A 13,968-nucleotide genomic window follows, 5' to 3' on the forward strand; every position below is an offset into this window, starting at 1 on the left:
GTTTCACTTGCAGGACACAGGTTTTCTCGTTGCTATACTGGGGGGTATTTTGTACAGACAGATGTGTGCTCCGGGATTGTAATTGCATAATTCATTAACTTTATTGTTCCTTTCATCTGAGTGGGGATTTTTTTTTTTCATTGAAATTACAGAGTGTTTATGCCCTTCTGTTCTTTGTGTACATAAACCACATAGGAACCTCCAAGTTGCTGGTAAAAAGTGATCTTGAAATCGACACAAACCACTGTGTTGAGCACAGGAAAGTGCACGACTTCCTCTGACCCAGTGTTATGCTGCCAGAGTCATTCATGTCCTGCAACCCCTGCTGTGCTGCAGCACTTCGATGCAGCTGATGTGCTCTTGTGTCTCTCCTTCTGCAGCTGGGGGTGAGGAGCACACCCAACAAAGTGTATTTCAAAGGCAAGGAGAGTCAAGTGCAACTGGCCCCTGCTTCTGTTCATGTGTTTATTTGTGCCCCCTTGGAGGACTGTCCTCAGAAGGAATGCTGGGATAGGGAATTGCTCCTGCCAGCCCTGTGGTGCCACAGGAAACGAATCTTTCTCTTTTGTTACCCACCTTGGCTCTAACTAGGGCAAGCCCTGCTTCCTGCTGAACAAGGGATCAATGGAGGTAGATTTCATGAGGGACATGAAATAAGTCCTCCTTTCTTTGGGCTTGGAGCCACTGAGAGCCTTTTCATGCCCTCTGAATGGGATATGGGAGGGAACAGGGGAGAAGGAAAAAGAATCCAGGCTGATTTTCTGTTTCAGAATCTGACTCCCATTCCTGTTGTTTCAGGGTTTACACCACCAGTCAATGACCTTTTCTCAAATGCAAAGTAAATATTTTCTCAGCAGACAAACCATTGTGGAAGCAACAATAGAAGGCAGGGAGGTGGCAGGTATCTGGTACCTGCCAGGTTAGGTCCTGGGGTGGATAACACCAGTGAAGCCAATACAAAGAGACCTCTGTAGCTTTTAGAGAGGGAACTGTCCAGTCTTTCCTCCCCCTTGGCAATAATGTGCTCTGTCCCACTGCACAGAGGTGGGAAGAGCAGAATCTGGCTCACACAGTGAGGAACAAGGAAAGACAAGGTAGGGTCTTCAGTAGGTCTGAGCTCATCTAGCTCCAAGTTGAAGTAAGGAGAGAATTCTCCTGTTTGCCTTGTCTCACTTCTGAGGTACCAGCTAAAGCTTTTTGTGTGTGTGTAGGTAAGAGTCACTCCAGTCAAATACAGTTACTGTGAAGAGATAAAAACCCCAAACCAGCACATAGTAGGGCATAAATGGTTGAATCCTCAATTAATCATCTGCACATGTGGAAGAAAAAAAAAATGTTTGGACTTGAATGAAGTATTGAATTCCATTTGGGTGGGATGATGATCGGTAATGCCACACTGCAGAGTTTTGTTTTGGAAACAAACCAGAGTCATCTAATTCCTTCTTAGCATTGAAGCCATTCTGTAATTTGCAATTTGAAAGTGCAGCTTGGGGGAGCTGATTGCATTTCTCAGTGCCTGATCCTGAAAGTGAACTTATTGATTTCAGGAGCCAAACTGAGTGTGAGCAGAACTATCTTCACATTCAGAGCCCAGCAAACCCTTCAGGCCTCAGGAATATCGTGGCTGGAAGGAGCTGTGAGGTCTCATTGCTTTTACAGACAGGGGCTCTTGGCTAAGAGGTCCTGTGGGTGATTGCATTGTTGCACATATGGTCTGTACTGCAGGGAGAAGGAAAATTTTCTTTTGTGATTTTTTTTTTTTAAATAGCATTAGAACTTGCTGTAGCTCAGCCCCCAAATGCCCACTCCATTTTTGAAATCACAGTGGTATTAAGCCCTCTTCTGTGTGGTTTTGAAGTAGATTCTCTAAGAGTGTTTTTACCCTTGATATGGGTAGTTTGGTTTGCTTTAGAGCTCCACACCATCTCAGAACTAGTTTGTCTTGAAGCAGGAAGGATTCTTGATGCAGTCCCTCAAGGCCTCATTGTGCTTGTCCCTGCTCAATCACAGTCCTTAGCTAGAGGTGTTCAGTTTTTGGAAGAAGTACTGAAAGGAGCAACTTGCCCCAGGACATGGAGCTGCATGGTGAGAGCAGACTGTAGCTCTCCTGTTGCTGGAGCCAAAGGCTCAGCCATCAGCCAGTCTCCTCCCTGCTTCCTTGTGGAGCCCAAGCCTGACCTAGCTCTTGTGTTGTTGATGCCACTGAGATTTCTACTTAAAGCCTGTGAATAGCCACGTTTGTTGTTCCTTTAGCAGTCGTTCATCTTCTGCAATGAGGAACAGACAGAAAAAATTGAGGTTTGGCTTGTTCTATTTATAACTCAAAGCAGTGCTGTTCCTGCTTAGGTGCTTTAACTTTGGGAGATAGGGCCTCCACTTTCCTGTTACTGAACCACACTTTAAGTCAGGAGAATCCTTTGTTTTTATTGTTTTTGTTGGCAAGTGAATGACACTTACTGTTACCTTCAATATCATATTGATGCATGTGTAGTTTTTAAAAAACAGTAGCTACTGTCCAGTCCATTCTGCCCCTTCTCATGTAGCAAACTAATATTTTATATGTTTGGCCAGAAAAGCAGCTGTGAATGAGACAGACACATGAGACAGAGCAATGGCAGATCCAGCTCATGATGTATGTTACCAATATGAATAGCTTACCCCTTCCTCCTGCTCCCTGTCTTTCCTGACAAGAGTAATGGAAAGTTAAAAGAATTCTTTAACATATGATAGATACTTAAAGAAACACTTCTTCCTGCAAAATGTGTGCATGGTTATCGACATCGTAAGGAAGAGCATTTTGTCTGGCTCCTGAAGGATGGGAACTCATAAAGCAGTAAATTACACCAATATAGAAGTTAATGTACTTGGCTTTAACACGGATATTTTACTGTTATTATCACTATCGAAAGTGACATCCATCACAGTGACATGCACCCAGAAAGGAAAAAAAACCCTGGTGTAGTTGTGTTTAATAACCCCAATTACAGAGCTTTTCTAATGCCTTTTTTTATAACAGTTTTGCAGTTCCGCATTATCTCCTATTAGTGTGAATTCTCTCCTATCTATAAATTTCTCAGGATTGCCTCTTCCCCTCCACTTTCCGTAATCACCATTTATTATCCACATGCTTCCCATAAAACAAGGCTGTAGGTGATAAAGAGAGATTGACGCTGACCTAGATACAGGCCCACCCTCAGCTTTCTTCTTTCCTCCCCCTCGGCAATAATGTGCTCGTTACAGTGGTGAGGAGGCTTTGTTAAACGGTTCAGCTTCTCCCAGCAGTGGGTGCTAAAAATAGTCTCATTAACTGAAACTTTACTTGATCAGCAAAGGAGCTCTTGGGGAAGAGGTACCAAAATGGACTCAAGAACGTAAATAAACAAGAGGAAATTCCATCCTGCTGCCCTGTCAGCTCCAGAACTAACTCAGGCCTGTGAGGCAACACACAGGCAACGCTCTCTGTCTGTATCTGTGAGCAACAGGAGGCTTCTCCATCCTCACTGCTGTGTACCTGATAATGATTTTGCTCTCGTAGTTTTGGGGGTTTATTTTAACATTCTCACATTGAGCCTTTTCCCTGGGCAGCTGAATACTTTGGAGGCCTTGCAAGGCTGCAGCACTTGGAAGTGCACCTGGGGGCTTGTGTACTGAAAATGAGCCCTCCTTTGGAGGTGACGGGTATGGAAAGGTCCCTGGCTCACTGAAGGCAAGGGATTTAGGATAATCTGTGCCTGGCTGCAGGTTGCTGAGCTGTGGCTCTTTTCTAACAACTTTGTGCAATTCTGTGCATTTCCCTGAAGTCTCCTGGGGTTTCCCAGCCCCAGTAGCTTATTTCTACCTGCCCAGGCTTCAAGAAGTGCAGTAGAGTGAACTTGTCCCTTCTGCATCACTTCCTGAGCCCAGGGCCCTGCCCAGCAGGACACATCTGTGATATCGGTGGAAACCTGGGGCAGTTGCACAGGTTAGAGATCCTGAGGAACGGCCAAGTAGTGCTCACTGAACAACTGAGACATGCTTGAAATAAAGCTCTGCCTGTTTCTACCTACCTTGAGCTGAGTTTAACTCTGCCCTTTGATGAAAACCAAAGGGAAATCCAGCTCCCCCAGACAGGAGGAGGCATGAGAGGGAGCAGGTGGCAGGCTCTTCACCTCTCCTTTCCTGGTCAGACTGTGACATGAGCCATGTACAAAGACCTGTTTTGGGGGAAGACTTTTGCAAACCATACCAGATGAAGTTGTCCAGGCAACTGGCATAGACTGCCTGTGTGGTGCAGCAGATCTATTTATCCTACCAGATTTTCATGGAATATGATTTGTGGTTCCTTCAGGGAATTCTTGTAGTTTTTATGTATTGACTTCTTAGTATCCTCACTTTGGTTTTGTCATCATTAGTAATGAAAAAAGTCTATAAAGAATAACTAAACCTACTTTGGTAATAGGCTGTGCTTTGGTTAGCAAGGGAAAAACCTTTACCAAATGCCATGTTAGAAGTGAACTATTGGTTTGATTGCCTCAGTGCTGCCCTCACTGTTGTTTATATGACCAATACGTGAAGCCTTTGTATAGTGGATATATGTAGCAATGTAAGGGAAGCAGTAGCATTTCTGAAGGTCCCTTGGTGGCCACCAGTCTGAACATCCCTCAAAACTTATTGCTGATTCAATTTAGATGGGGCATTGCTGGGAAAGGCTTGTTTCCTCTGCTGGTTTTCCTGCTCACAGTAGGATAGATTACTGGTAATTATCTGTCATCCTTGTGAGCCCAATCCTAGGGCTGCACCTTGGCTTGGGAATGTGACTTTGGCCACGCAGGGGCAAAGCCAAGGACTCGTGAGGGCCATCCCAGGGCTGTGAAAGCTGCAGATGCTTCTGTCAAACTGTGACTCTGTAGGGCAGGAAACTCCCTCTTCCTCCTGCCCAAGATGCCAGGAAATCAGCAGAGGAAGAGAAGTCAGAGTTCACACATGAGGATCAGTATGCGTAGGTGGGCTGGAGGCACCTGGGCTGCCCCTGTTCACCTCAGTGCTGTCAACCCTGCTCTTGCTGTGCTGGAAAGGGCCTGCTCTGACCTCCTGGCTCAGGCCACCACGGCATGAGGCCCCTTGCTGCCATATCTGAGCGAGGGAGGATCTTCCTATGCAGCAGGACATTGGGCAAAGCAGGGAAATGTCTGCAGGCTGTGTGGCTGCCTGGGCTTCCCAGGCAGTTACTTGGGCTGTATGACAGTAGCAAAGAGTATGTCCTTGCCATACTTGCTTGTTTGATATGGCCTCTCCACGATCTGCCATGTGGGCTTCTGAGCCCAGGCAGGAAGAGCAGTTGCTGTGCAGCCAGATGGTTTCACTTTTTTTCCGGGAGATTAATTAGCTGGCATCAACTGGCCCTGGCATCTGAGGAACAAGTACTTATGGCAACAAATGAGCTGTCAGTTGTCCCCTCCTGAGCCTCCTGAAGGAGTTCAATAGACTTTTCCCTAGGCCTTTGGTACTTAGATGCTGTGTGCTCACGTATGTCGCCTGTCCCGGTTCTTGAGGTGTCTGTTGAAGCTTGTGTAAGGATATGTAGATGTGTTAAGGGAGGATTGACCAGAGTTTGGGTGTATTTTCAGGATCCTCTGCATCTGTGAGGAGCAGTTCTGCTGCCAACTTCACGATACCACCTCTTCCTCCATAGTGGAAAGACTTCTGGGCCTGCTGAGAGCTGCCTGGTCGTGTGGGATGGTGGCAGGGATGTGACTACAGAGGAATGCATATGATTGTCTCCTGGGAGCCCCCACAGCCCTGCAGAAGTGCTCTCAATAGCTACCAGTGAGTAAGTCTTCAGAGTATGAATTTCTTGGATCAGATGCTGTACAGCTCATGCCTGGTTGGGCCTTAATGAATGGGAAATGGCATTTGCAAGGCTGTAAACTTGACTGCACTGAGTAGATGGCGCCGAAGGTAAAAAATGGATTTAAAGACTATCCTTTCAAGCCTTGGCTTGTTTGGGAGATGATGAAGTTTGTGTAATGGGCATGTATATGTGTTAAGGGAGGGTTGACCAGAGTTAGGTACAATTTGAGGATCCCCTGCCTCCATAAGGAAAAGATCTGCTACCAACTTCACAATAGCCCCTCTTCCTGCCACGGAGGAAAGACTTCTGTCAGAAGCACTAAATTAGGTACTCTTGCCAAACTGGAGATTTTATAGCAATTGCTGTATTGGGAAGGAAGATTAAATAATACCTGTGGAGCTTCAGAAATAAAGGGTTCAGTGACGCCACAGCTTCCCATGTCTTTGTTCTGAAATCTGTGCCCAGTGCTGGAGCACATGGACCTGTCTGTTCAGTTCCTTACTCATGGGCAGTGAGGTTTAGCTCATTCCCTTTGTGCAAGTCTCCGCTTGTTTCCTGTAGCCATTTGTGACCTTCCTGGGAGGGCTGGAAGCCCCAGGGTTTTCCCTTGAGGGACCATTGCTCATCCTTGAATAAGATGTTTACTCTTGCCTGTAATTGCATGGGGCTTGAGCAGCGCCAAACCCCAGCTGTGCTTCCTTCCCGTCTCATTGCTTTCATTAGAGACATGGGTGTGTGCGTTGCTTGGGGAGTTTCAAGTTGTGGCATGATAAGCCCCATCTTCAGGCACTTTCTCAATCTAGTTTGTTGGGAGCAGGTTTTGCTTTTTGTTGTCCATTCATTGCAGTCTCCAGCATACATCAGGGTCTCCTGACCTTCCTCTGCTGCCCTAACTCCCTTCTGGCTCCCAGTACATTTGGGAACCATTTACTGGTTTTAAAATCGGAGGAGAGTCATCCTTTATTCTGCTTTGAAAAATGGGGAGGTTTGGAGCAAGAGAAGAGAAAGGACTATGGGTCTGTTCCAGTATTTGTTTTGCTTATTGGAAAACAAAACCATTTACCAGACTGCTTTCAGAAACCAGCAATCCGTAAGCTTGGTTTTCATTAAAATGGCACTCACTGTTTTCCCCCTGAGTATTTAGTGACATTTTTCAAAGTTTTCTGAGCACAATAACTGTATTTTTTATCAATTTTTGTTCTGACTCTGTGACCGCAATAAAGTTTAGGAAACTATAATTTATTATGGGTTAAAAAATATTGCATGAATCTGACTGCTTTCCTTGATTGCTGGATCATACTGTGATTCTTCTCCCAGTTGCAAAACAGCATTGTAAATGCTGCTTTCAGACTCTGTGGGATGTTCCCCAAATGGCTTGGAAAGCTACTCTCTGTCATCCATTGCTCAGCTCTGTTGCTGAGACCCTGACAGAGAAATTCTTTTGTCTCTTCCCCAGACTCTAAAAATGGAAGGGTTTGTGGTGTTTTAGATTTACCTTTATCAGCTCTCAGTGTTGGTCAGAACTTTGGGAGTAGACTTCTTTCCAGCCTTCCCTTTTCCTTTTTTCTTTCTTGTTCTTTCTTTCTTTCTTTTTGAGATTTCTCTTCTTGCGGCACATCAGAACTGAAAAATAAGGTGTCCTGGTGATCGTAAAAGTAGTCCTCCTACAAAGCCATCCCTCATACATCAACATTAGCAGACTCCAGAGGCTGTTTAGTGTTCCTTCCAGGATGGGGGTAGTGGGGAGAAAAGGTGATTTCCCCTTGAAAGAGGATTCTCCTGAAGTCTGTGCTTGCTTTGGAGACAGTGAGTGATGAGGCTGTCTTGGAACCGACCCTACTTACTGATCAGCTTTCAGGTAATGGTGGCTGTAGGTCACTGTTTAATTTACCTCACTGCAATCTGAGCTCTGGGCTGTAAGTGCACAGTACCCATCTTGTTACCAGTCAGCTGAGTCCTACATCTAAGGCACCTGAGAGATGGTCAGGTTTGGTTAACAAAATAACCTTTGCATGGATTATTTTCTTCATCCTTTCCTAGAGGGGCTGTTGTCTTCCCATTTTCCTAGGACACATGGTGGCATTTCATTCCTCTGAGGTCATCTGTTTGTTGCCTTACCCTACCAGAGAACATGGAGTCCTCACTGCCTTACAGTGAGACTGCAAGGTTTTTAAAGAACATGCCATAAATCATCCATGGTTATGGATTAAAAGGTAGAAGTGATTAAGTAAAATCTATGATGATCATACAGGGGGAAACTGTGAGCTGCTCTTAATCCTAGCAGAGGTGCAAATGACCATCTGAGATGGAAGTCCATAGAGAAAAGAACCTTGATATATTTATTCATTTCCATTTGCTCCTGAAATGGGCATCTTAAGGCACATATTTATTTTAAAAATCCAGTTTCTTTTTCAGTTTATGGCCTGAACTTTCATAACTAGATGTGTAAATAATGCACAAAGGATCTCGATATTCTCCTGCGTGTTAAACTGCTGCAGCCAGTGTAATTGCCTGCAAATATTGTGTGCAGCACCAAGGGAAAAATCAGGTCTGCTCTGTATTTATTGTATTTCACTCAGCTTTGCTTGAGTCAGCTTTGCTTCATCTCTCTCACACCCTTAACCCAAAGCTGTATTGTTTGGGTTCCTAGTAGAACTGGTTGGGAGTCTTTTGAGATGATTATTAGTAAATTATGTATATGGTGACTTTTAATAGAGAAATGTAAATTTTGGTTACAATTTTTGTGGCTACCTCTTCTACAGGGAGAGACACCTGCTCACTCCAGTACAACCTTGGATCACACACTCAAACTAAGCTGTAAAAATTCCAACTCCAGATCCAGCCTCACAGATCTCAGCCTCTTTCCCTGTCAGTTTTCAACTGTTGGCTTTTCTTGGATAGACATGTGGGGTTGGGTATGCTCTCAGCTATGGGAGCACCTTTCTTTGTCCTTTTTTCTTGGATTTTTGGTGTTTTTGTTTTGTTGTTTTTTTTTTTTAAAGGGTTCAAATTTATGCCACATCAAATGTTAAATAATTAGTCCTTGAAACACATTGCACAAGGGCAAATATTTTTCTCTGGATGACTTTTAATTCATGACTGAGAGATGACTTCCAAGAGACTAAGCAGGGAAAATGGTATCTGCTCTTGGATTGTGAAAGTTTCTACCTCTGAGGGGGCTCTTTGAGACTCCTCTCAACACCTACCCACTGTTGCAACTTGCAGGGAGCCAAAATGCTTCTTGCCATGGTAGTGTGGCTGCTTGAGGGAGCCAGGCCTGGACAACTACATGAGGTTTTAGATCTGATTTAGTCATTTCTAGCCCAAAATGATGGCACAAATTGAAGCACCTAAGAAATCTGGGACTGGTCCTGCTTGAAAGTTTGTGAACATATAGGCAACTGGAAGCAGCAGTTTGCCTCAGTATCTGTATCTACTTTCAGGCAAGGCTTCTGGTTGGCAGGAGTGAGCCCAGCTGATCTCAAACACTGAGATGTAACACACTTTTTTTCTCTTTGACGTTTTTGAGAAATAAGTCTTTCACCTTCAAAATAGAAAAGTTCTCTTGTGTTTGTGCGTGAATACCCACAAACTGGAAAGGCCAAATCTCTTACTTTTCCTGTCCCCAGTGCAATTTGTAGGGAGCTGCCTTTGCTTGCCCACATCCCCAGCTTCACTAAAGGGCTGTGTTTGCAAAGCTCTCCATGCCTGATCAGGCAAACTCTGAGTTTGATTTATGCACAGACTGTTTGAGGTTCAGGCATAAAATCTAGGAGGGCTGATTTTATTTTTGTTGAGGGGGGCTTGGATTCCAGGCTGCCAGAATTGATGGCACTGACTTGTATATCTTCTCTACTGAAGCCAGCTGACAGTTTTAAACCATCGTTAAATGAAACTTTTGTGGTTAAGATTTACTGGGAGCTTTTTACAAATGAAATGCAAACTCTGGTGCTCTCCAGGTGGAAGACAAATCCTTGAATCTGTCTTTCTGTATGTTGACAGAAATGTGGGGCTTTCAGGTACATATTTATGTGTACATGCTGCTGAGCCCTGCAGTGGTGACAGACACTTCCAAATGGCCCTGCTCAGAAAGGAGAGGTATCTCAGTGTTTGAAGGCAGATCCTTGCCAGCCTCGTAGATTTATGGGAACAAGAGCCCAGAAGTAGGTGAATGGGACAGGTACCTATAAATATAATGAGCCAGTCTTGCACACAGGCAGAACAGCTACATCTAGCTTTATAAATAACAGCAGCCTTTTAGTTTCCTAGGAGGTCTGGCAGCCTTACAAATGAATGTGCTGCTAGTTGTCTGAGACCAGACATCGGAAAGCTGTCCATGAGTGCTCTTGGCCCACTGTCTCTTTTTTTCCCTGTCCCCATTCCCTCTCTTGGTGGGAGTGGTTTTTTTGCTGTTTTTGGTTACTGCAACACAGATCCTGCCTGGCCTGCAATCTCTCACTGTTGCTTGCTGGAGATGAATGATTCATCAGGCCCAACCTGATAAAATTGTGCAAGCCAGTCACCAAAGTTAATCAGACCAAAAGGAAAGAGAGGAGGGAAGGGAAAAACAAAAACAGAAGGGGCCCCAGAGCAAGTTCTAATTTTTGAACCTCCCCTGGGAATTTAAAAATGCATATATTAGTGTTGTCAGCCTGGGTTCTCCATCCTCCTCCTCCAGCCTTCATTGGGAAATCCGAGAGCGACCCAGGCGATGGGTTTTAAAGTGCAACTTCCGATGTTGCAACGCCGAGGAGCAGCGTGATCCAACAGGCTCCGGCTGCGGCCGCCGGCGCACTCCTGGCGCCCGGTCTGTTAATGGTGCTGGGGAGCAGGAGGCTGTGGTTGCAACCTGCTAATCACTTCCACTCGGATTTGTTGTGTCACACACGGCAAGGACAGAGGTGAGGGGGCCGGGGAGCTGCTGACATGAATCATGCAGTGCTCTGCTGTGTAATTAGGAAGGAGCCCTGTGGTTCTTGGTGCACTGGTGAGATTTCTCAGGCCTGAAACATAATAAAGACTGCCACCCACTTCAGCAGGGAATTAGTATCGTCCTGGCTGATCCCAAAAGTGGATGAGAGGCCTGGCTGCTTGGGACCAGGGGGAATTGGGGTTTGGCCAGACAGGGCAAGGCGGATCGGAAGGTCACTGCCGTGGTGGGGAGGACAGACCTAGGAGGGAGAGCAGCAACTGGGAGGAGGGTGCCTGGGGGAGCTCTGTGAGAAATCTGTCACTCCCTACTTGGAGCATGGCTGCAGTAACCCTACTCACATCCACCTAAGTGTGACTAAGTGAGACAGAGTTGCACAAGTGGTTGCAATGTCTCCCTTGCCTGGTTGCTGTGATGCTCAAGGGGTTCCCAGGGTGCTGTTTCTGTCTCTGCAGCTGAAGAATATCCTTTAGTTTTTCTCAGCTGGTTGCAGCAGTTGAGCTGGCAGTGGGATGCTGTGCAGGACTCACCAGCTTCAAGCCTGGCAGGCCCCTCTTGGCCACCTGTGCCATTGGGGGCTAGTGAGAGGATCACCATTACAGTCACTTCTCTGCCAGTTCGTGTAGCTGTGCTTGGCATCCTTGGTGCTTTTGGCTGCAGGAGTTACAGTGAGCTCTTAGTGAGCATGAGGAAATGTGTTAAATCCTGAAACCTTCCAGAATGAAGAGACTAACTAGTCAGTGAGAATGCTTCAAGGGATTTCATCAAATTGTTCTGCAATTCTTTCTAGCTTCTGAATCCTCATTGCAATAGAGAGGTGTTCCTTTTACTCCCTCCCATTTTAAGTTCGTTTTAGTTCAGTTCAATTGGTGTATTTAACAATATTGTATCAAAACAGCATCTCCACATGATTTTAATTTAGAATTACATTACTGTGATACTGTCAGGATAAAACCACGTCCCAGACCCTGAGCTGCTGTGAATGAGCAACAATCCACTGATTTCAGCAGGGCAGCACCAAATTTATTCTAGCCAAGGATCTGGCCCACCTTTGCTTCAAAGGAAAACCCATTTCCTCACCCTGGTTGCTGAAACATTGCATATCGAGATGGGATGTGTCTAAACCACCTCCTTTTACTTTTCACCACTTGTGTCATTTTGTTTGTGTTTTCCACTGCTCCTTATTTTTTGCTGGGGCAGTGAAACTTTTCTGTTGGTGATAATTTCACTCTAAGCTCACAAGCCTTGGCACAGCTCAGTTTTGGGAGGATGGGTTTAATGTTGCACTGAATATGAAAAATGAGATTATCTTCTGCAAAATAAGGCTTCTGGCTGTAATGTTTTAGTTCTTGTACATAACCTTCATGCTACACAAGGGAGGGAGGGGGGAAGGGGAATGGGGGATGTTTCCTACTGTTTTTTCTTCTTTACGTGGTGCTCAAAGAAGCCAAAGGTTGGCGTGTGATTGCACTCCTCAACTCAGAGAGCACCTTAAGAGCTGGATACCTCTTGAGACAAATTAGAGAATTTCAGACTGACTCTTGTGCAACTTCTCTGCAAGAAATACTTTTCATGGGCTCGATGAGAGGTACTTCATTTCTGTGAAAATGCATCTGCTTTCCACAGCACAGTTGTATTTTTCTGTTAGTGCTGTCAAACTGCTTTGTTTGAGCACCACAGATGGCAGCTGCATTATCCACTGTATCCCTTCCTTATGAAGGGAGACGTGATGATGTGTGAGAGAGGGAGTCCGGCTCTGATTTCTGATCCAAACAGCCCCAGGAGTTCTTGGGCTCAGGGCAAGGTGACCCTGCCTGTGCAACAGTATAGTCCATATGTTTGAGAGCAATCCCACTGAAGGCAGTGGCTTATGCCTAGGTGACACTGCAACCCAGGCACCTTCCCATGCTAAAAGGAAGAAACACTCTTTTTGGCAGGTAAGAGGAAAACCAATGGTGTATAATGTTGTGGGTTGGGTGTAGCTGCCACTCTTCATTTACTGCAGCTGTAAGAAATTATTCACACTCCTTTGTGGAATCAGGGAGCTGAAACAATGGTGACCTCCACCCCGAGCACACGTCACTGCCCAAAACAACGGCACAGCCCCAGCCTGCCTAGGTGTGGACAGGTTTCCTTGGCTATTGGCTTGGGAAAGCCCGGCAGGAAAGGCAGGGAGGCAGCTGGGGAGAGCCTCGGGCAGAGAAGCAGTCGGTGCTTTGTGGGCTGACTGACGGTGAAGAGGGAGCGGAAACAGGAGCAAATAAACTGGGTCCGGCATGGGGGGGAGAGATTTTGTACCTGCTTCCTACCCGAGCAGGAGTTCTGCAAAGAATTAACTGGCACTGCAGAGAGGCAGGATCCACATATGGAGTCAACCCAAGGCTCTGGTTATCCACTTGTCTGAAAGAAAGTCTCTAAAGAAAATGTAATGAGTTGGAAAACAGAAGGCATTGGCAGGAGAACAGCCATTTACCGGAATATATTTGTTGTATGGCAGTAAATGGAAGAGCCTGACTTGCCTGGCCCTGTGCAAATCCCACTAAGCATTTACAAACCCTGAAGTGATGACTGACACAGAGCAGAGGGGCAGCAGAGGGAGAGTAAAGTGCTTTGAATGTCTCCTTTTCATTTGACTCAGTTCCAGGACGACATAGTCCACCCTAGATTAAAAATAACTACAGAAAGGAGTAGAGCACTTATTTGGGGTTTTTTGTTTGTTTTTCCTTTTTTTTTTTTTTTTTTTTTAATTAAACTTCAGGTTATCTTTTGGGAGTATCACAGGTTTGATTCAGCCTCCTTATTTAACTTTCATGATAGCCTGTCTTTGGAATTATAGCATTGTGGCTGATGTAATACTGTAGTGACTGGCAGCTGTGACAAGGACTTTGGGCTGCCTTCCTCATTTTAACTTGAAACTGTAAGGAAGACTTAGCAGTGTCCTTGTTTTTACCCAGAAATGCTTTACATCCACAGGCCAGAGACAGTAGAGCCTAATGGATCAATACTGCTTTGGGACCCAAGAGGTGTGACTTCTATCTCTCAGTGCAAGTTTTTGGGAGGACTTGGTGGGAGCAGGGATTGATGTCTGCTGTAGCTTTCTGTCACTTCTTTCAGTTGCCTTTGCAGGTGGGTCAGTAGAAACACCTACCCTCTGTCCTTTTGAGTCTGGTTTGTTAATGAATCCACGTATTTCTTGGTTTTCTCCATT

Source organism: Manacus candei, unplaced genomic scaffold (genome assembly GCF_025592945.1).
Source record: "Manacus candei isolate 608988 ecotype Guabito, Panama unplaced genomic scaffold, ASM2559294v1 h1tg000082l, whole genome shotgun sequence".
NCBI classification, from domain to species: Eukaryota; Metazoa; Chordata; class Aves; order Passeriformes; family Pipridae; genus Manacus; species Manacus candei.